The sequence below is a fragment of the Cupressus sempervirens genome, chromosome 5 (assembly GCF_028749045.1).
Source record: "Cupressus sempervirens isolate cs-2001-9-10 chromosome 5, ASM2874904v1, whole genome shotgun sequence".
Lineage (NCBI taxonomy): Eukaryota > Viridiplantae > Streptophyta > Pinopsida > Cupressales > Cupressaceae > Cupressus > Cupressus sempervirens.
In genome coordinates, this window is record NC_143122.1 from 19,141,911 (window position 1) to 19,164,262 (window position 22,352).

At 36.0% G+C, this 22,352-nt stretch overlaps 1 pseudogene; it reads left to right on the plus strand.

The window, feature by feature from the left end:
- Positions 1–10,684: 10,684 nt before the first annotated feature.
- On the plus strand, positions 10,685–19,614 carry LOC149554389 (COBRA-like protein 1 pseudogene; annotated as a pseudogene).
- The last annotated feature ends 2,738 nt before the right edge of the window (positions 19,615–22,352 follow it).

Below are 22,352 nucleotides of genomic sequence, written 5' to 3' on the forward strand. Positions count from 1 at the left end.
TGGGTGTATAGATTGCCAACAAGTTAATCAGTTATAGTTTTATGCTTTTATGGATATTCACATTTTAATGGATTGAGTTGGGAACTATTGTGATTGGAAATTTTATAGGATTTTTATCAGTGATTTTTTTTTTAAAACTTTAGTTTTTGTTTTTTTAAGGTTTTAGTTTCTTGAAAATTTTATTTTTCATTTTGTTTACCTATTGTTCTAAATAAAGTGTTTGAGCAAGATGGAGTCATAACTCCATCTCGCACCATAGGATCTGTATGGCCTCTTGGGATTTGGGATATGACTCCTTGTACATATTATATAGTGAAGGAGGGTCCCTAGGAAGCAAGGTGAGCATTTTTTTTTGGTGATGCCCTAGGTGAGCCAGAGATGCATGGTTATGGATCATAGTCAAGTGTAGAGCTAATAAGAGGGATTCAATGCTTAGATTGTCTTAATCCAAGATTGAGGAAAGATGGTAGCATGTGTAAAGAATCCCTAACCTCAATGGGAGGAATTGGAGGAAGTTCTGAGGAGAGTAAAACGTGCTTTTTGTCAAACAACCTACTAGACCCTTAGAACCCTTATTTTTAGGGTTAATTTGTGGTTGTACTGTACGAATTGCTTGAGAAACCAAGACCACCAAAATCCTTGAGTTCCTTGAAGAGGGTGTCTATATGAATGGTTTATTTTCCCCCTTGTTAAGGAATTTTGAAAGTTATTTGAAATTTTCTTCATTAGGAGGGCTAGTTACTTGTAGCTCTATTACAACCATTTTTGTGCAATCTTGTAAGATTTTTGGAACTTGATTAAGATTTCAAGTTTTGTTTTGGTTGTCAACCTTGAAGGGAATCCAAATGCCTTCCTATATTACCATTCCTCCATTTGGAGTGTCATTTGATTTGCTAGGGTTGGTTGTAGTTTTGGTGTGAAGAGGTGGAAAGGGCTAAATCAAGCTTAGGGAATGGTGATGGAGAGTTGTTCTTACTAATTGGTGTGCACTAGTTGAATGGCCTAGGACATCATTGTTAGGACCCTAAGGAGAATAGGGTAGCTAGCAACCCTATTAGGTCAAAATAAATACCTAAGGTGACCCTATAAGAAGCTAGGGTAGGAGCAAGATTGGTAGTCACATCACTCCCCCTTTGGCATTAATGGCAACATAGATGAAAGACATCTAAGTTCCAAGAATACCAAATAATACTCTATTGTTGTTTTTGTTGTTCTCATCTTTTCAAATCCTCTTTATCAATCAAATCTAAAATCCTCTGCAACATTATATTTTTCTATATCTTCATGCTATATATCTCCCCCATAGAGATATTCATGAATCTTTCTAAATCTCCCTAATAGATATATGCCACTATCTCTCCCCCATTCAACTAGAGGGATTTTTTCATGCACTCTTTTGCCCCATTGACATCAATGAAAAAAGCCTCATTATATCAATTGTATACTCTATGTTTACAACTAGCTCAAGTGTTAAAAGACATGGTTTAATACCCAAAAATAAGGGTCCTTAATGAATCTACTCATCAAAAATACTCCCCCATATAGTAAGCATCAACATTTATTCCTGTCAAGCAATAGTGCTTTGTGCCACTAGATTGACACATTTTCTGCATCAATTACTCTAAAATAGGTAGGGGCATAACCCCAAACATACCTCTCAAGTACTCAAATGTATCTCTAGGTAAGGGCTTCATAAAGATATCTACAATATGATCTTTAGTACTCACATACTCCAATCTAATCTCCTTTTATACTACTTTCTCTCTCAAAACATGATACTTAATAGATATATGCTTAGTCTTAGAATTAAATTCATGATTCTTAGACATTCTTACTGTACTTGTGTTATCATAGTATATGATAATAGGTTCTAAAAATTCTATCCTAATGTCTTTTAGTATCTATTTCATCCACATCACTTGGTTATAATTGTTTTCTATTGCCACATACTTTGCCTCAACTGTACATTGAGAAATACAATCTCGTTTCTTTCTCAACCAAGAAACCAATCTTCCTCCAAGAAATAATGTTCCACCACTAATGTTCTTTATATCATCCATACTGTCTACATAATTTGTGTCAATATAAGTACATAGAGTAAAATCACTCGATCTATCATACCATATACCATAATCAAATGTTCCCTTCAAAGATCACAATATCATTTTTATTGTTGCATAGTGATACTCCTTAGGATCAACTTGAAATCTAGCTACAATCCCAATTGCATTTTCTATATCTAGTTTGGTGAGAGTTAGATATGGAAAACCTCCAATTATGGATCTATACTTCTTATGCTTAATTGTAGGTGTCTCATATTTGCGAGATAACTTGTGATTAGTTATCATTGGTGTGCTACCACTATTCTATACAATCTACAAACCTAGGAAAAGTTTCATTTCTCCTATTATACTCATTTCAAATTCATTCTTCATTTCTTTAGAAAATGTATCACTTGCTTCATTATTACCTCCAAATATAATATCATCAACATATATTACTATTGTCAACAATCCATTCTCTATTTCTTTCAAGTACAAGTTACTATCTACTATACCTTTCAAGAATCCAAGCTTTACCAAATAGTTGTCCAACCTTGCATACTAGGTTCTAGGTGCTTGCTTCAAACCATATAGAGCTTTCTTTAGTCTACATACCATGTCTTTTTCTTCTACCAAAGAAAAACCTTTAGGCTTCTAAATGTATACCTCTTCTTCAAGTTCTCCATTCAAGAAGGTTGATTTTACATCCATCTAATACACTTTGAATTTCTTATTTGTTGCTTAAGCCATAGATATTCTTATTGCTTCCATTTTGGCTACAAGGGAATATTTCCCTTCATAGTGTATTCCTTCTTTCTATGAATATCCTTTGGATATAACTCTATCCTTGTTTCTTACAAATTCTCATTGTTCATTCATCTTGTTCCTAAATACCCATTTGGTTCCAATAACATTCTTGTCTTTAGGTCTTCAAACTGACTCCCATGTGTTGTTCTTCACAATCTGATCTAATTTTTTTTTCATTTCTTGAATCCAATGTTTATCCTTATAGGCTTCACTTGTACTCTTATGTTCAACTTGAGAGATCAAACATATATGTTCATTCACTCTATTTCTAGTCATCACTCCTTTGTTTTTAATTCCAATTATCTTCTCTAGAGAGTGATTCTTTGTCAAATTCTTGTTAGAGGTAGGAGTTTCTAAATCAACTCTTACTTCTTCTCTTGGTTAAGATCTTTCTCCTCTTTTCTCAACAATTTGCACACCATTCTACAAATCATTGTTAGTCTCAAAGAAAACTTCTACATTCTATCTAAGAATTCTAGTATCATCCTCTTCTTGATCAGAATTGAAATCCATCATCTTATCCTTGATTCCAAAATTTTCATCAAATTTTACATTTGCATAGTTAGCCTTTGGATCAACAATAGTTACCAAAGCTATCTCTTCTACTACTTCATCTTTCTTAACTGATTCAAGCTCATTATCTTCATCAGAAAGTGAACTCTATCTAGATTTTCTTTCTCTCTTTTGACATCTGGATGAAATTTACCAAGCTCTATACATGTCCAACAAATGAAAATTTGCATACCTTTTGGCTCTCTTTTCATAAGTAGATCAATTCCTTCTTTGATCTTTATGTCTTCTTTGCATATGGATCTGTATTTTCTTGTGCTTCTATTCTTTTGTATGCAACATAGGGATTCTAGATCAGGAAACTCAATGTTCAGATCTTTACAAATATCTAATAACTCACCAAGAATCTTCATGTTTTGGGCAACAAAAATTTCTTTTATCTGACTTAGGACTATAGATCACCCAAAGTTGTTAATCTTTTCTTTCAAGGACCTTGTGCTCTGATACCAATTGTTAGAATATATAGTCCACAAATATAATTGACAAGGGGGGTGAATGAGTTATCTAACTATTATCATAATTATCAACCTTAATAAAAATTAACCATGTGAAAAATATAATTAGAAACCATAACAAGATACTCATGCACAATAACACTAGATATGTTAACTAGGGAAACCTTTGATCATAAGGAAAACCTCAATGGCGATGGTACCCACAAGATATGTACTAATATAAATATTCCTTATTAGAGGATGGACCCTGTTAGGATTCTATAACAACATTCAGTACATATTAGTCCCTATTAAGAGACTTTGAATCCTTGTTAGGAGTTGTGTCAACCCTATTAGGAGTTGTGGAAGGCAGATGGACCCACTATCCAAATGGCTTCAAGGGAAAGACTAATGAAAAAAACTTAACACATGTGATATTAGGACTTGTGCACTTGCTAACGCTACCATCAGACTATCTTCAATCACTAGCTGACTAAACATCACCAGATTATATCATTGCTAGAAGATATAATAGGATCATTACAAACTACTTTCCATGCACTCTGCTTCTACACTACTCTCTATAAATCACTTATAACTTTCGTACATCTTTGACTTTGACTTTGCACATTTAACCTTTCCATCAAGACATAGGGTGAACATGTCCTTAACCATCCTTCACTTGTACATCAAAACTCTATCCATACAAGTATAATTTATGTCTACTATTTTGCTGCTCTTCATAGAATTATTGTTATATTGCCATCAATAACAAGCATAGTCATGAATGCAACATGTCAATGATCTCTAATGCTTAGGATACTCTCTTGAAGGAATACTGTAAGAATATACCTTAGGGAAAAATTTACCCAAGACCAAGGAACTCAAAACACAAGCACAAATTAGACTAGAGTAAGATCATAATGACTGTATAGTATTCAATTCTATGTACAAGTACACTAGGAGTGCCTCAATATAAAGGCCTCTGAGATGCATCTAGAATGCCTAGGAATTAGCATCATGATAAGTCCAACAACCAAGCACATGTCCACCAGATATGGCTTATCCTCCATTATGCATGAAAGTAAGTGTGATGATGAGAGGATAAGCCTACAAAGGTGAAACACGCACATCAGTGTTGTAGACAACATGTGCTAAATTAGAAGTGCAAAAAACTGTGTTGTCTACATGACAACTCAGTGAATGATGAAAACTCTTGTGGTGTAGACACCATGTGCATAATTAGAGTTGCATAAGTAGAGTTGCATACTTCTATGTTGTCTGCATGACAACTATAGAAGATGCACAAACTCCTAAGTGTCTCATAAAGAGAAATAATAAAATAATGCAAAATAATAAAATAATGCACTGACCTAAGTAAACTTAAGTAAAGTGTAAATAGTAAATACCTATTTACACCAACACCCCCCCTTAAATGTAACTTAGGGGAATGCACTTAAGCTCACTAATGCATAATGGGTCTCGGCTACTAGGCCATGTTAGGTACCCATGTACAAAAGCAATGCTAAAATGATGCAATGCAATCTCTCATAAAGTGGAGAAAGAAGAAAAACCACATGGGAAAAACCCTCCTCCAAAAAGAGAGATAAGTACAATAGAGAAGGAGAGAGAAGAAGACCTCATAAGAGGAAAAAATCCCTCCCAGAAGAAGAAGAAGAGAGAAGTCATGGGACTCCCCTATCTACAACATCCCAAACCCCCAAGAGATCTCGCAAATGAGTATACTTGACCTCGGTGAAGGGTTTGGTGAAAATATTAGTGACCTGCTCTACTGTAGGACAATATTGAGGTGCAATTATTTGCTCATGTATAATCTCTCTAATATAGTGCATATCAACCTCAATGTGCTTTGTTCGTTGATGCTGAACTAGATGCTTAGAGATTTCAATGGCACTTTGATTGTCACAATGAAGAACCGTTGGCTTAGGTAGATTGAATCCAAACTCCTCTAGGATATGATGTAACCAAAGAGCCTCTATAGCTGCATTGATAGCCCCTCGATACTCAACCTCTGAGGAAGAAAGGGCAACATTGTTCTACTTCTTACTTTGCCAACAAATAGGGCCAAAACCAAGGTGAAATGTGTACCCTTAAGTAGACTTCCAAGAATCTAAGTCTCCTGCATAGTCTAAATCTGTGTATCCAATCAACTGAAGCCCTGTACCTACTGCATAATGAATCCCATGTGTATGTGTACCCTTGATATAGTGCAAAATGTGCTTGGCAGCCTTCCAATGAAGCTCATGAGGTTCTTGCATAAAGCATGAAACCATACCAACTGCAAAGGCAATATTAGGGCATGTGTGTGTCAAGTAGATAAGGCTCCCAACTAACTATCTGTATAATATCGCACCAACAAGTGGAGTTGTGCACTTAGCCTCTAGCTTGACACCTGATAGGAAGGGAGTAGGAGCAGGCTTGCAGTTAGTCATGTGAAATAGAGAAAGAAAGTTAAGAGCATACTTGGGCTATAAAAGTGAAATCCTTGCTGAAGACTGTATGATCTCAATGCCAAGGAAGTAGTGTAGTAAACCCAAGTTTGTCATGGCAAATCTATCCTGAAGAGAGGTCTTGCCACTAGTTATGATGGATGTAGTGCTCCCTATAATGATCAAGTCATCGACATAAAGCACTAAGATCAAGTGAGAGTCATCCTTTTGAAGAATGTAAACATTTGAATCAGAATTACATCTTCTAAAACCTACTGAGAGGAGGAATGAATCCATTTTGGCATAACAAGCTCGAGGAGCCTACCTTAAATCATAAATAGACTTCTTTAATCTACAAACCATAGTAGAATCCTTGACAAACCCCTGTGGTTGCTCCATATAAATTTCTTCATGAAATTTACCATTCAAAAATGCGCTCTTAACATCCATTTGGTGTACAACCCAACCTTGAGCTGCAGCAATTGCTAGTGTCAGGCGAATGGAGTTCATCTTGGAAACTGGTGCAAAAGTCTCTATATAGTCAATACCTGGAACTTGCGAGAAACCTTTGGCAACTAGTCTATCCTTATGTTTATCAACACTTCCATCCGCTGCAAATTTGGTTTGATAGATCCACTTGCATCAAACCACTTCTCTTCCCTTATGAAGGGAAACTAAGTCCCATGTGTTATTTTTCATCAATGAATTGTATTTGTCCTCCATAGCTATATCCCATTCTGGAATCCTTGATGCTTCCTTAAAAGACTGTGGATTTGAAGCAATGGCTATATATACATGTGGAAATGACTTGTGCTATGACCTAGTCCTCTGAGTATCTGAAGGATTTCCCATCAATGAACCTGCTACATCAAGAGTTTGTTGTGCCCAATGAGGTTTAGTGGAAGAAGATGAAGGAATTTCCTTAATTGTTTGTTGACCCTGTGAAGGTGGTGTCCTGCGAGTCAAGGTTGGAGAAATTTCATCTTCTAAGTCACTTTCATCATTGTGATCACTATCCACATAGGAGGAAGAAGGAGGAGTTGAAGAAGCCAAACTTGGACATGTCTCTTCAAAATGAACACTCCTCTCATAAAAAATTTCATGAGTCTCTGGATCCATTAATTTATATGCCTTGAGATGATTAGGATATCCAAAAAATATGTGTGGTTTACTTTGTGGTTCTAATGCCTTTCACTTTTGTGGAGGTATCCTAGCCCATGCTAGACAACCAAACACTTTGAAGTGCTTAACACTTGGTTCCCTGCCACACCATGCCTCAAAAGGTGTTATTCCATCTAAGGCCTTATGCAAAATTCTATTTTGAATGTAGTTGGCACAACACATGGCTTCAGCCCAAAACACTTGATCAAGAGACTTGTGTTGAAGCATGCAAGTAGTCATTTCCTTAAGGGTTCTATTCTTTCTTTTAGCTACACCATTTTGCTGTGGCATGTATGCAACTGAATGTTGAAGATCTATCCCCTCATGTGTGCAATAGTCTATAAGTTTAGAGTTGACATATTCTCTGTCATTATCTGTCCTTAGTATTTTGATGGCTTTCCCATATTTCTTCTCAACTTGAGCTTTGAATGTGATAAAGTAGTCAAAGACTTCACTCTTATGACCAAGGAAAAAGACCCAAGTGTACCTTGAAAAGTCATCAATAAATGTGAGAACATAGCGGGCCTTACCAAAAGAAGGTACTGGAAAGGGGCTAGCTACATCACTATGTACCAATTCTAGAATAGTAGTTGCCTTCCAAGACTTCCCCTTGTCATATTTCTCTTTGAGATGTTTACCTGCTTCACAACTTGGACATGCTCCCTCTGAAAACTTGACTTGAAGTAGACCAATGACCATTTCCTTGCTGCTTAATTGCTGAAGGTAGTGATAATTAAGGTGTCCAAATCTTTCATACCATAGTTTACTTTGAGTGTTTGAATGAGTCAACAAGGCAAGAGACATGGACTTAGGCACAAAATGTGAGAAAGAATAAAGTCTAGTCTCATGGTTTTCTTTCCAATCGCCACCATTGAATCATCTTTCAGATTTTTCACCACTACTGTATCGAGGAGGAACTCTACTTTGTTGCCACATCCATAGTGAGTGATTTGATAGATGGAGAGAAGGTTGGTGCTAAGGAAAGGAACATGAAGTACATCCTTGAGGACACCATTCTCTAACTCAACATTCCCTTTACCTTCTACTTTAATTTGAGTATCATTGCCCACATAGATGTAAGGTACATTTGAAGTTTTTAAAGAGGAAAAATGCTTCCTTGAAGTACCCATGTGATGAGATGCTCCTGAATCTAGAATCCATTCCTCTGCATTATTAGTACTTGCAACTAAAGCATGGCCCTTGCCCTTTGAAGTGGTTGAAGAACCCTTGTCTTTGTATGTATTTGGAATATCAATTTTTTGTTTCCTCATAATGTTTACCAATTCATCAATCTGCTTATCTTTGCACTCATGTTCTTCATGTCCATTCCTCTTACAATAGGAACATGTTTTCTTCTCCTTCTTGTTGGAATTGTTCCCCTTTTGATTGTTCTTGGAAGAAGACTTTATCTATTGTGAAGATGAATGTTAAGTGGAAGAAGATTGACTTGTGTAAGATTGTCATTTTGAGGAGGACTATTGTGTATCATCTTGTGGCTTAGCCTTCCATTGCTTTTGCTTCTTGTTTGAGTTTTTTCCACTTGAATTACCTTCATTTTCTCCCAAGGCTTTAGTTTTGGAAGACTTGAGAATTCCCATACCCACTAAATTGTCATGTTCTAGGATTAACATTTCTGAAAATTTCTTGAATAAAGGCTTAACATAGGCAGTACCCATTGTTAATTTGTGTGTATTAAAGCTAGAAACAAAAGGAGCATATTTAGGTGGAAGATGAGTCATGATGTGTTTAATCATCTTTCCATCTTTAATGGGTTCATCAAAATCGTTTAGTTGTGCCCTATACATTTCTACTTGGGTAAGATAGTCTTTAATTGTGTCAAAATTTCTAGGATCCAACTTGAGAAATTTATCCTCTATTGTGTAAGCCATGTATTCATCTACTGTTCCATACAAAGCTTCTAGTTTATCCCAAACATCTATTGGATCTATAAGCTTCCTAATGTGAAATTTGACAAGATCAGAGATATTTTTCAACAAGTCTCCTAAGGCCATCTCTTGTTTGGATTCCCAGTCTTCTTTATGAGCTTGATCAACATCAGTAGGAGGTTTCTTGGTTGCACCAGTGACATAACGCCATAAACCTTTTTCTACTAATGGCTCTTTAATATTTTCTTTCCAAGTAGAATAATTATGTGGAGTTAACTTTGAAAAAGAACCCATAGTGTAAGAACACAAGATAAAGGAGACACAGTACACATTACACACTCCCCCCTTTTTCACTCAATCAAAAAATCCCCCCCCCCAAATGATTTTGGCACTTTATATATAGTGTGTTACAATGGGCCACTTGCCAAAATGGACAAATTGGGCTTTCTAATTTTTTTTATTACAACCTCTATATAGAATTCAAATTTGGACTATTACAATGTAGCTAAAAAATACATCAATTGTGAAGTATCACAATGCAAAACAAGACCTATCTCTGAAAGTGATAATTTTGTCCAAATAAGACTACAATCTGACTATAGTTCTAAAAACTAGACAAAAAAATATACACTTTCAAAAAAATGGAACTTGAAAAGGAGTCTAGATGAGCCTGTATGATGCCTTTGAAGTTGCAAAAAGTAAGATTAGATAGGTACAGTCACCAAAAATTGTGATTTTTGACCAACCCATTCACCAAAACTAGAAACTAGTTGTGCCACTAAAAAATTCGGGAAATTTTACCCAAAAAAAAAAAAATTGCACCTGATTTGGAGTTTGTATGACCAAGTTATGGCTATTTGAAGTCGAGCTCCAAAATCAAAACTGCAAATGAAGAGGGGTCTACAGAGGAAAATATTGTGTTAAATTTGACATCCAAATGGTCGTCTTAGTAGTTCAAAAATGCCCTGGAATGATGCTAAGATGATCATCAATTTTAGGCTTAGATTTGCTGACATCAGTGACTCCGTAGGCCTATGATGATGTCACTCGGTATGGATGATTATGTGTCCTGTACGAATTGTACAGATGTGTACATTTGCATGGTAGGATCTGGATGTCATGTCAGCAGTGCGGTTATGCCCTATGGGTGATGATGTGTTAGGCTATATCATGGCATTGGCAAATTGTACATTCCCGTGTGGTGCGATCTGTGGTCCACCATGGACTTAATCTATGTGGTCTGAGTGCATTAAGAGCCTTTGCGTGGCATCTACAGGCTCTGTTGCATGGCATAGGCATAGGGAATACTTATGATGTTTGTGCATGGATTTAATATGGTCAGAAACCACCCTAAGTATACCGGACTGTTGCACGGGCTACCAGGAAAATGTTTGCAGGTGCCAGATTTCTTCTGCGGCTGTGGTATATATTGCCGATGCTGGATTAATTAAAGGCATCACCAATTTTTTGCAGATGGTAGCTAGTGTTAAATTCTAGCGAGGGGACTACTAGTCCCACATTCATGGGATGTGCGCTCAGTGCACAGTTTAAAAATAAAACAGTGGCACTATCAAACAAACGGATGCCCCTTCGGATGTTGACTACTAGAAATTTGAGAGGCACCAGATTTGTATAGTCACCGGTATATGTGAAGAAACAACATTTCCCTAGGTCTCTATGGACTTAATGTAGATTTGGCCGCTGGGAAATTGTGTAAGGCCTATGAATAAAAAGGGAATATTCCTTAATATTTAGCGTGCAGACACCAAGCTTGTATGCTAAAAAAAAAATTTCCTTTGTACGCCTGAGTGGGCAAAAAAATAATTTTGAAAAATATCAAAAAATATAGAGAAATGAATGATAAAATTAAATTGATATTGATCTGAAAAATAAATTGTAGATCTAAATGACCATACCCGTATTTGCAGATCAGGCCTTCAGGTTCCAATTTGCAAAAAAAATTTGCCTCCCAGTTGACTATAGCCTAAAATAGGCAAATTTATAGTCAATCTTCACCGAATCTTCGCTCTGGATGCAATGGTGAGGTTTGCTTCGGCTCTAGATGCTCCCAATTATAGCTGATGCTCTGAATCTGAATCGAGTTCCTTAAAGAGATGAAGCAACAAGGTCTCCAATGGCTATGGGATGAGTATCTCCCTTAGCTCTAATACCATGTAAGAATCTACCTTAGGGAAGAATTTACCCAAGACCAAGAAACTCAAAAAACAAGCACAAATTAGACCACAATATGATCAGAATGACTGTATAGTATTCAATTCTATGTACAAGTACACTAGGAGTGCCTCAATATAAAGGCCTTTGAGATGCATCTAGAATGCCTAGAAATTAGCATCATGATAAGTCCAACAACCAGGCACATGTCCACTAGATATGGGTTATCCTCCATTATGCACAAAAGTAAGTGTGATGATGAGAGGATAAGCCTACAAAGGTGAAACACACACATCAATGTTGTAGATAGCATGTGCTAAATTAGGAGTGCGAAAAACTGTGTTGTCTACATGACAACTCAGTGAATGATGCAAACCCCTGTGGTGTAGACACCATGTGCATAATTAGAGTTGCATACTTCTATGTTGTCTACATGACAACTGTAGAAGATGCACAAACTCCTAAGTGTCTCATAAAGAGAAATAATAAAAAAATGCAAAATAATAAAATAATGCACCAACCTAAGTAAACTTAAGTAAAGTGTAAATAGTAAATACCTATTTACACCAACAAATACCATCAGCATTCATGCTAACAATCACCTTACCTTGAGCATAAAAAACTTAGTAAGAATAAGGCCGCATGGCCACATGGGAGGACAACCTAAAAATGCACCATTGGATATATGTGAGCTAAAATAAAAACTTCTATTGTGTGGTTTCAGAAAAAACTTGGTACAAACATGGTAGAAAATGTGCTTCAAATAGAAGAAACAAATCCTCTTAAGCAATGTGACCACTCTATCGCTACATCAATCATTGTTGGAGCATATTTTCATATATCATCATTCCCATCATTTCCTAGTCTTAATGGACTTAATATTGGGAGGGCATAGAGGTGAAGAGATAGAGTTGAGTAGGAAATCAAGGGTTGTTGATCATCAAAAGTAAGACATTTCTTTGGATTAGGAGTCACCTTTTGGAAATTTATTCAGTGCTCCCCTCAGGATTCATGAAAAGGGCTTAATCCCCTCCTATGTACTATAAGTTGAGGGGTTGTATTGAGTATTAAGAAATCAGTATTTTGGTGCAATAGAAACCCCACTCTAACAAGTGCTATCAGAGCTTGGTCACAAGTTCCAATTTTCAAAACTTCAGGTAACCCTAAGGGGGAGATTGTTGAAAATTTGTTTAGCACTCCCCTTTGGATTTGTGACAAGGGCTTAACCACCTCCTAATTACTATAATTTGAGTGGTTGTATCAAGAATTGGTAGATTGGTCTTTTTGTACAATGACAACCCCACTCTAACAAGTCCATCATCATAGAGGGACTCAACTACAAAAGATGGAATTTCACATCTCATATATTGTTGGTATCTACTTTAGCTCTAATATTTGCACTCCACCCAATTGGTGCTTATGAGCCACTAGATCCAAATCACAACATACAAATCAAATGGGATGTCATTCAATGGACTCAAAATTGCTATGTGTCCATTGTGAGTACGTATAATTTTTAGAAATGTACAAATAAATTCAATCTCCAAAATCCTTGGATGAACCTTGGGATGTACTTGGGCAAGGAAATAAGTGATCTGGTCAATGATAAGTTCCCATGAAACACAAAAAAATATTTCTCTATATTTAAGGAAAACATTCCATATCATTGTACATGAAAAATCAAACTATTGTGGATTTCCTTCATGGAACACCTTGTAACCAGTAGGTTGCTAATCATTGCAAAGGTGGAGTGATTGACTCTTGGACCCAAGATCCAATAAATTTCATAAGCTCTTTCCAAGTCAATGTTGTTAGTGTAGGGACATCAAATACTACAGTGTGATTGCCCACACATTTTACTCTAAAGGCACTTGGTCTAAGATATACTTGTGGCCCAACCAAGAACGTCAAATCCAGTTTATTTATATCTCTATATGGTTGTTAATTCACTCAAGGAATTATGACATAAAATATAACATGTACATTCTCCAATTTTCTAGTTAAAAAAACACAAACTTGTTGTGTTTCACTTTTATCATTCTACAATGATGCTATAGTTTCATGCCCAATTTGTACATGTGGTTGTTAAAAATAATATCACACAACCAAGCACTTGTGTTAAGTCAAATGTACCATTTGTTGGGTGATGTGACGCGCTCCCCTGCCCACAGGTGGTTAATTATGTGGTGTTCCATGTTCACTAACAGTCATGGCTTTTGGTGCAATGACAACTGGGCCCTACAATTGGTATTCGAGCCTAGTTTTGGCCTAGTCATGGGTTCAAATCTCCTCGGTGCATTCTCGACCTGCGTAAGCACCTGGTATGCGCGTCAAGGGGGAGATTGTTGGGTGATGCGATGCGCTCCCCTGCCCACAGGTGGTTAATTATGTGGTGTTCCATGTTCACTAACAGTCATGGCTTTTGGTGCAACGACAACTGGGCCCTACAATTGTATTGTTAGATTGTGGTGACTGATCAGGAAAGTACTGTACATACTTCATAAACTGTGACTAGATTGTAGCCGACATGGTAGCTGACATATTATGGCCGACATATGGCTGACATGTTATAACCCTAAAGTGGTTTAATACTTGTATAAAAGGGCTTAGGGTTGGCTATTTTTTTATTATGTGTTGTGATGCGAAATTGGTTCTTGCGGCGGTATTGAGCTGTAAGGGATTACGGATTGTAATCAGGTTGTAATCACTGGATTGTAATATGATCAGACTTGTTGTTTGGTAGATGTAGCCCAAGGATTGGGTGAACCATGTTAAATCTTGGTGCCTTGTGTTCATTTCTGTGTGTTCTATTATTTTTTCTATTATTGGTTATATTTGCATGTAGTTTTTTTTTTTAATTTCTGTCTGTGGTTTATCCTAACAAGTGGTATCAGAGCAAGGTTGTCTTTTAGTTATCCTCTGTAGGAAAGTCTCACGGTTAAGTGGGAGTCTCACAGTTGAGTGGGAGCGATGGAAGATGAGGGTAAGTTGAGGGTTGATAGGTTTAATGGGCAGAACTTCCAGTTATGGAAGATGCAAATGGAAGACTATCTATATCAGAAGGATTTATGGAAGCCGTTGGAAGGAAAAGCCAAGAATTAGGGAACTATGTCAGAGGCTGAATGGGATCTTTTGGATAGAAAGGCACTCGAAAGCATTCGGTTATGCTTGGCACCATCATTGGCATTTAATATTACAAAAGCAAAGACGACAAAAGATTTGATGAAAACCCTAGCGACACTGTATGAAAAGCCCTCCACTTCAAACAAGGTATTTCTCATGAAGCGTTTATTTAATATGAAAATGGCAGAAGGTGGATCTGTTGCAGATTATTTAAATGAGTTTAATACTATTACTAGTCAATTATCTTCTGTGGGTATCAATTTTGATGAAGAAATTAGGGCTCTCTTGATTTTGTGTTCTTTTCCTAAAAGCTAGAATGGCTTGGTAATGGCGGTGAGTAATTCTGTTCCTGGATCTAGTACCCTAAAATATGATGATGTGATCGATGTTATTTTAAGTGAGGAAACTCGTAGAAAATCCTCAGGTGGATCTACATCAGGAAGTGCTTTAAATGCACAAAGCAGGGGCAGAATGACTGAAAGAGGAAGTAACTCTGAAAATCTTGGGAAATCAAGAGGAAAGTCAAAGGGGAGGAGGTCTCAATCGAGAGGACCAAATGATTGCTGGTACTGTGGGAAACCAGGGCACAAAAAGAAAGATTGATGGAATCGAAAGAAAAATGAAAGAGATAAATCAGATGGAGACAAAGAGGCAAATGTGGTAAGTAACAAATCCGAAGAGGATGCTTTGCTTTTGTCTTTAGCGAGTGTTGATGATTCATGGGTTTTAGATTCTGATGCCTCATTTCATGCTACACCTCATAGAGGTTATTTCATTGATTATGTCCAAGGGGATTTTGGGCTTGTTTATTTGGGGGATAATGAACCCTGTCAGATTGTTGGAAAGGGAAAAATTAAGATTAAGTTACAGAATGGAAATCATTGGCTACTACATGAGGTAAGACATGTTCCAAAACTAAGTAGAAATTTAATTTCAGCAGGGCAACTCAGTGATGAGGGTTGTGTAGTTACTTTTAATAATAAAAATTAGAAGGTTTCAAAAGGTTCCCTTGTAGTAGCAAAAGGTGTGAAAGTAGGCACCTTATATCTTTGTATAGGTCATATTGTTCCTTCTACTTTGATTGTTTCAGAGAAAAATGAATATTCAGGAACAATTACTGCAGTTGAGCAGGGAGAACAAATAGCTACTTAGATTCTGATACAGCGCTGTGGCACAATAGACTTGGGCACATGAGTGAGAAAGGTATGAAAGTACTTCATTCAAGGAAAGTTTTACCAGGTCTAAAATGTGTGAATATGGATTTCTATGAAAGTTGTGTGTATGGAAAACAAAAGAGAGTGAGTTTTGTAAAGACATGGAAGGAAAACAAAAAGGAGAAATTAGAGCTTGTGCATACAAATGTATGGGGACCGACTTAGGTATCTTCCCTTGGTGGCTCTCATTATTATGTTACATTTATTGATGATGCAACTAGAAAAGTATGAATTTATTTCCTTCGACAGAAATCTGATGTATTTTAAACTTTTAAGAAATGGAAATGCTTGGTTGAAAATGAGACTGGTAAGAAATTAAAATGTCTCAGATCTGATAATGGTGGTGAGTATTGCAGTCATGAATTTGAAGATTATTGCTCCACTAATGGTATTCATAGACAAAAATCTGTTCCAAGGACTCCACAGGAAAATGGAGTGGCTGAATGCATGAACAGGACTATAATGGAGTGCGCAAGGAGCATGAGGTTGCATGTTGGGTTGCCCTTACACATGTGGGCGAAGGCTATCAATACTGCAGTATATTTGATTAATAGAGGTCCCTCTACTCCTTTGGGCTGTGGTATTTTAGAGGAAGCATGGACTGGTAAGAAGGTGAGTTATTCTTTTCTCAAGACCTTCGGTTGTGAAGCTTTTGCTCATATAGACTCTGAAAATAGAACCAAGCTAGAAGCTAAATCAAAGAAATGTGTCTTTGTTGGATATGGCATTAATGAATTTGGTTATAGGCTTTGGGATTTTGAAAATCTTAAAATTATTAGAAGTCGGGATGTCATATTCAATGAGAAAGTGTTGTACAAAGATCTGTTGCTGCAACATGAGAAGAAAGAAGATGATTATGTAGTGCTGGATGATACTCCAAAAGCTGATGTTCCAACTATTCCTCATGATGTGCAACAACTGCAACAACAAATACCACACACACCAGTGAATGTTAGACGGTCAACAAGACAAATTAGACCTCCACAAAGGTTTTCTCCCTCTTTGTATTCTATTTTATTACTAATCCTAGTGAACCTAAAAGTTATGATGAAGCTATGCAGGTGGATACTAAGATTCAATGGGAGTCTGCAATGAAAGATGAAATGGACTCTTTGCTGAAAAATAAGACATGGGATTTGTGCAAGTTGCCTGCAGGTAAAAAGGCTTTACAGAATAAATGGGTTTATAGGTTGAAAGAAGAGGAAGGAGGTAAGAAAAGATTTAAGGCCAGGTTAGTTGTAAAAGGATTTGCACAGAAAAAGGGAATTGATTTTGATGAGATATTTTCTCCTGTTGTTAAAATGACTTCTATTCGTACTGTTTTAAGTCTTGTGGCTACTGAAGATTTGCATTTAGAGCAGATGGATGTTAAAACAAGATTTCTTCATGGTGATTTGGATGAAGAAATATATATGGCTCAGTCACAGGGTTTTGAGGTCAAAGGTAAGGAGAACTTAGTGTGCAAATTGAAGAAAAGTTTATATAGCTTGAAGCAAGCACTTCGGCAATGGTATCTGAAATTTGACAGTTTTATGCATGAGCATGGATATAATAGGTGTCATTCATATTTCTGTGTTTATTTTAAGAGGTTGGATGATGATAGCTACATTATTTTATGTTTATATGTTGATGATATGCTTGTAGCTGGGTCTAACATGGATCATATCAAGGGGCTGAAACACCAATTAGCACATGCATTTGCTATGAAGGATTTGGGGGCAGAAAAACAAATCCTTGGTATGAAGATTTGTAGAGATAGGAAGAACAGAACATTAACACTATCTCAAGTTGATTATGTTGAGAAGGTGTTGCAACGTTTCTCTATGGAGAATGCTAAAGCTGTCAGCACACCTTTACCTGGTCATTTGAAATTGACTAAGGAGATGTGTCCCAAGACACAGGAAGAGGAGGATAAGATGTCCAAGGTACCCTATGCTTCAGCTGTAGGAAGTTTGATGTATGCTATGGTATGCACTAGGCCAGATATTGCACATGCAGTGGGAGTCGTTAGTAGGTATATGAGTCATCCAGGATTTGAGCATTGGAATGCTGTCAAGTGGATTCTCAGATATTTGAGAGGGACATCCAATAAGTGTTTACACTTTGGGGGCTCTACTACTGATTTACAAGGCTATGTTGACTCAGATTTGGCAGGGGATATTGATACCAGGCGGAGTACTACAGGTTATGTCTTTACTATTGGTGGGGCAGCCGTGAGCTGGGTTTCTAGGTTACAGAAGATTAATGCTCTCTCCACTATAGAGGCAAAGTATGTTGCTGCTACAGAGGCAGCCAAAGAGATGATATGGCTTCAGTTCTTCTTGGAAGAATTGGGACATCCTCAGAAGGATAATTATTTGTTTACAGATAGTCAAAGTGCCATTCATCTTGCTAAGAATTCAGCTCTACATTCTAAGACCAAACACATATAGTTGCGGTACCATTTCATTCGGTCAGTTTTGGAGGATGGACAGTTAAAGCTGGAGAAGATAAATACCAATGACAATCCAACATATATGTTGACAAAGGTTGTAACAAGGGAGAAGCTGAACTCCTCTTCAGCTTCGGTTGGTCTTTTAGACTGAACATGAATAAAAGAACAGTAGAGTCCAGGATGATTTGATCCAGTGGGAGCCCCATGTGGTAGTTGTATTGCTACAGGATCAGTCTCCAAGTGAGAGATTGTTGTTTAGTATGGAGCCTGATCAGTCCCCAAGTGGGAGATTGTTAGATTGTGGTGACTGATCAGGAAAGTACTGTACATACTTCATAAAGTACTGTACATACTTCATAAACTGTGACTAGATTGTAGCCGACATATGGCCGAAATGTTATAACTCTAAAGCGGTTTAATACTTGTATAAAAGGGCTTAGGGTTGGGTATTTTTCTATTATGTGTTGTGATGCAAAATTGGTTCTTGCGGCGGTATTGAGCTGTAAGGGATTACAGATTGTAATTAGGTTGTAATCACTGGATTGTAATAAGATCAAACTTGCTGTTTGGTGGATGTAGCCCAGGGATTGGGTGAACCATGTTAAATCTTGGTGCCTTGTGTTCATTTCTGTGTGTTCTATTATTTTTTTTGTTATTGGTTATATTTGCATGTAGTTTTTTTTTATTTCTGTCCGTGGTTTATCCTAACACCATTTCTTAAAAATCTAGGTATAAACACTCCAACCAAGAACTTTTCCCCTCCCATATAATGCACACCTCACATACACTTGATTAGGATACACTAGCATGTCAATTTCAGTTACAAAGAATATTCACGAATGAAAGCTATAGTCACAAATTTTAATTACACAATAAATTACACTCAATGGAATACTGTTGCTCAACATCCAAATTTTGACAACATTACTCAAATTTTTAGCTTCAACTATAAGACACTAAATACATATGGGACAATAAATGACATTGGAATGATTTGAGGAGTTAAATACTATAAACATATGATTATGAAAGTGGGGCCTAATGAAAATGTGCAATCTAAGATACTTTTTGAGAGGGACATATGAACATTCACTTTCAAACAAGGAATGGGATTTTCCATAGAGGATATATTTTAATGGCAATGACTATGTGTTGCCACCTCTATATGATTATACATGGTTTCCCAACAGGAGTACTTCCTTTGCAAATTGAGAAGCCCTTTATGATTTTACTTTCTCTCTTAGTTTCAACATCTCTATTAGCTTTTTTGTACATTATTGCTTGCATTTATGGTATGCAAACTATTGTCACAAATAATTAAGTTATCTTAACATACAAGGTAGAAGTACTAGAAATCATGAAGAGTTTCACTCATGTTCGCTTATACCTAACATGTATCATAGATAATTCTTTGGTAGGGTATAATTTTCTAGTTAAAGTTTACTCATTTTAAGGTAACTACTAGCTATTATTGGTTCAACATTATTGAAGAGGTGTCATGTTTGTTACATAAGCATCCAAAGATCATGTAAGCGAGTGTTTCTTGGTAAACATCTTAGTAATATTATCTCATATATTGTTTATATTAGATCCTTCATTTGCATTTATTTCTTTCTAAAATTATATTAAAAACTCTTTAATTATAAATTGAGCTAAAATTTAATTTCCCTCCTAGATTTGATCTCAAAATTTACCATTTTTGTGGAAATTGGGACCTCTTTCACATAATGAACATGAATCATAATGGTTTTAATCCTTTTAGAAAGTTCAAAATTTGAATTACAAATCGTAATGTTCTGAAGAATATTTTGTGCTACAATGGGATAAAAAAGTGGACATTATGCCTTGAGGTTAGAAGTAGAACCTTCAAATGCATATGGTAAGTGTCTTATATTTTCAATTCAGTTTCTATTGAGATCATTTGCTGATAAGATCATGACATTTTTTTAGGTCTCATTCTTTTTTCTTGAGAAAGAAAATCCATTTCAATCATATTTGAGGACAGTAAAAAAAATTCTTGACCAATTTTTATAAATGTTTCAGGTACTACCTTTGAGAATAATGGAGCAGAGCAAGCATTTAAGATTATTTTTATGAGCTGACATGTTCTGAAACTAGTAAATGAGTCACGATTAAGTAGATGAGATAAAAAAATAATTGCTTAAGTTCAAGATTCAGTAGATGAGATGAAAAAGTAATAATAATAATAATGGTTAAGAAGTATTATAAAAACCTCTAGTCTATATCCTTTGATTTTCAAAATTATTCAAACCTTACATTTAAACATGAGTTTGAAGGATGAACAAAAACTTTGAGAATAGAAAAAATAAGATGTGGTATATTAAAAAATTCTTCTTTCATCATGAATAGCTTGATTTGTTTCAGAATAAATTATTATGGTTGCAAGCATTAACAAGGTTGCATGGGCACGGTGATACTTACAGGGTTCTTTGGGTATGGGTACAAGTACGGCTATCTTTCCAAACAGGGGGCAGAGATATGACCAGGTTTAGTATGAGAGATTCAGGAGTGGGGCATACTATCATTATTGTATGTATAATGGTAATGTGAACAAGCTCAAACTAATCCAGTTCAGGAGCCCAAAATCAATCACATGCACAAGGGCCACAATTCCTCCAGATTAAAACTTGGAGATAAATTTAACTTCAAAGGGAACTCATTGGGATTGGCGTGAAAATCACAGGAAGAAGGCTAGATAAATTTGTGCAGCTATAAATTACAGAAGAATTCATTAACTAAAGCATCTATGTTTTCAATTTCTAACAATGCTGAAAATATTTAATTTCCATTTTGAAATGTGTCTGTATTATTTCTAGTTTGTGTGCAGTTGGGAATGTCCAGTTTGCTCGAGATCCTTTACGGTCAGGCATTTCGTGCTTCTCTCAATGTGTCATATACATACAGTTAATTGGGTAGAGTTGAACATTGCTAACTGGGCTTCAAGTGATTTGATTCCTCCAAAATGAGAAAACAATATAAAAATTTCATATAAACATAGTACCACCACAACTGGGATTACCTATTATAATCCAACACAAATAAACAGAGAGTAAAATGGAGATTTTGTCTTGCATACCTTTACTACTTACTGCACATTTGGCAAAACACATGATGCAGTAAAACCTCATCACAAAACCTGCTAATATCCACCCAACACGGTCGAAGGATGATTGGTAAATAACAACGTACCAAGAAAACCGAAAAAAAACAAAAAAAAAACATAATGAATTTTTTTGAAATTTTCAACATTTCGTAATTTAAAAACATTTTAGATCTTTTTTGAAATTTTCAGCATTTTTTTGAAATTTTCAACATTTCGTAATCTAAAAACATTTTAGATCTTTTTTGAAATTTTCAGCATTTTGTAATTGAAAACAACAAAATTTGTTAGAAAATTTCACTTTGTCTTTGATACATTTTGTCTAAAAATTAGCCAGCGCCTGCACGTAGCAACACCCCTCCATGTCGACAGAGGGCAGTTTCCTGAGCATTACCGTTTACCTCATGGCCATAGAAGCACAAAGGAAGCAGCATGGAGGCCACCGCAAATGTGTTGCCTGGTGTTTTCCGCAGAAATGAGCGGACAGGATTATAGAAGTCATCTTGCATAAGCCTCGAGCATTTTCCGCCGTCAATGTAAAAGGGAATTGATTTTCTTCACAGAAGGATACCTTTCCATATAATAATATAATAATAGATAAGTAGGAGATAATTTTCATAAGGTAGTATTGGGATGGGTGACCTTTCGGAAAGTCTCGGTGCTTCACTTTTGTGAACATCACATAGATCTAATGAGTGCTAAGTGTTTCATTTATTCTCAAGATTCATGTTGAATCACTCAATGAGTTTGACTCAAAATCATATAGTTAAATTGCCGATAGCGATTTTTTTTTTAATAATTCTTTAATGTATTAATTTTTTTTTTCTATACTTAATCTATTAAAAAGAAACCATGGAATATTTATAAATTGGGAAAATATTAGATGAAAAATGATAAGAAAAAATATATTTTATGTAATAATATTAATATTTAAAAAA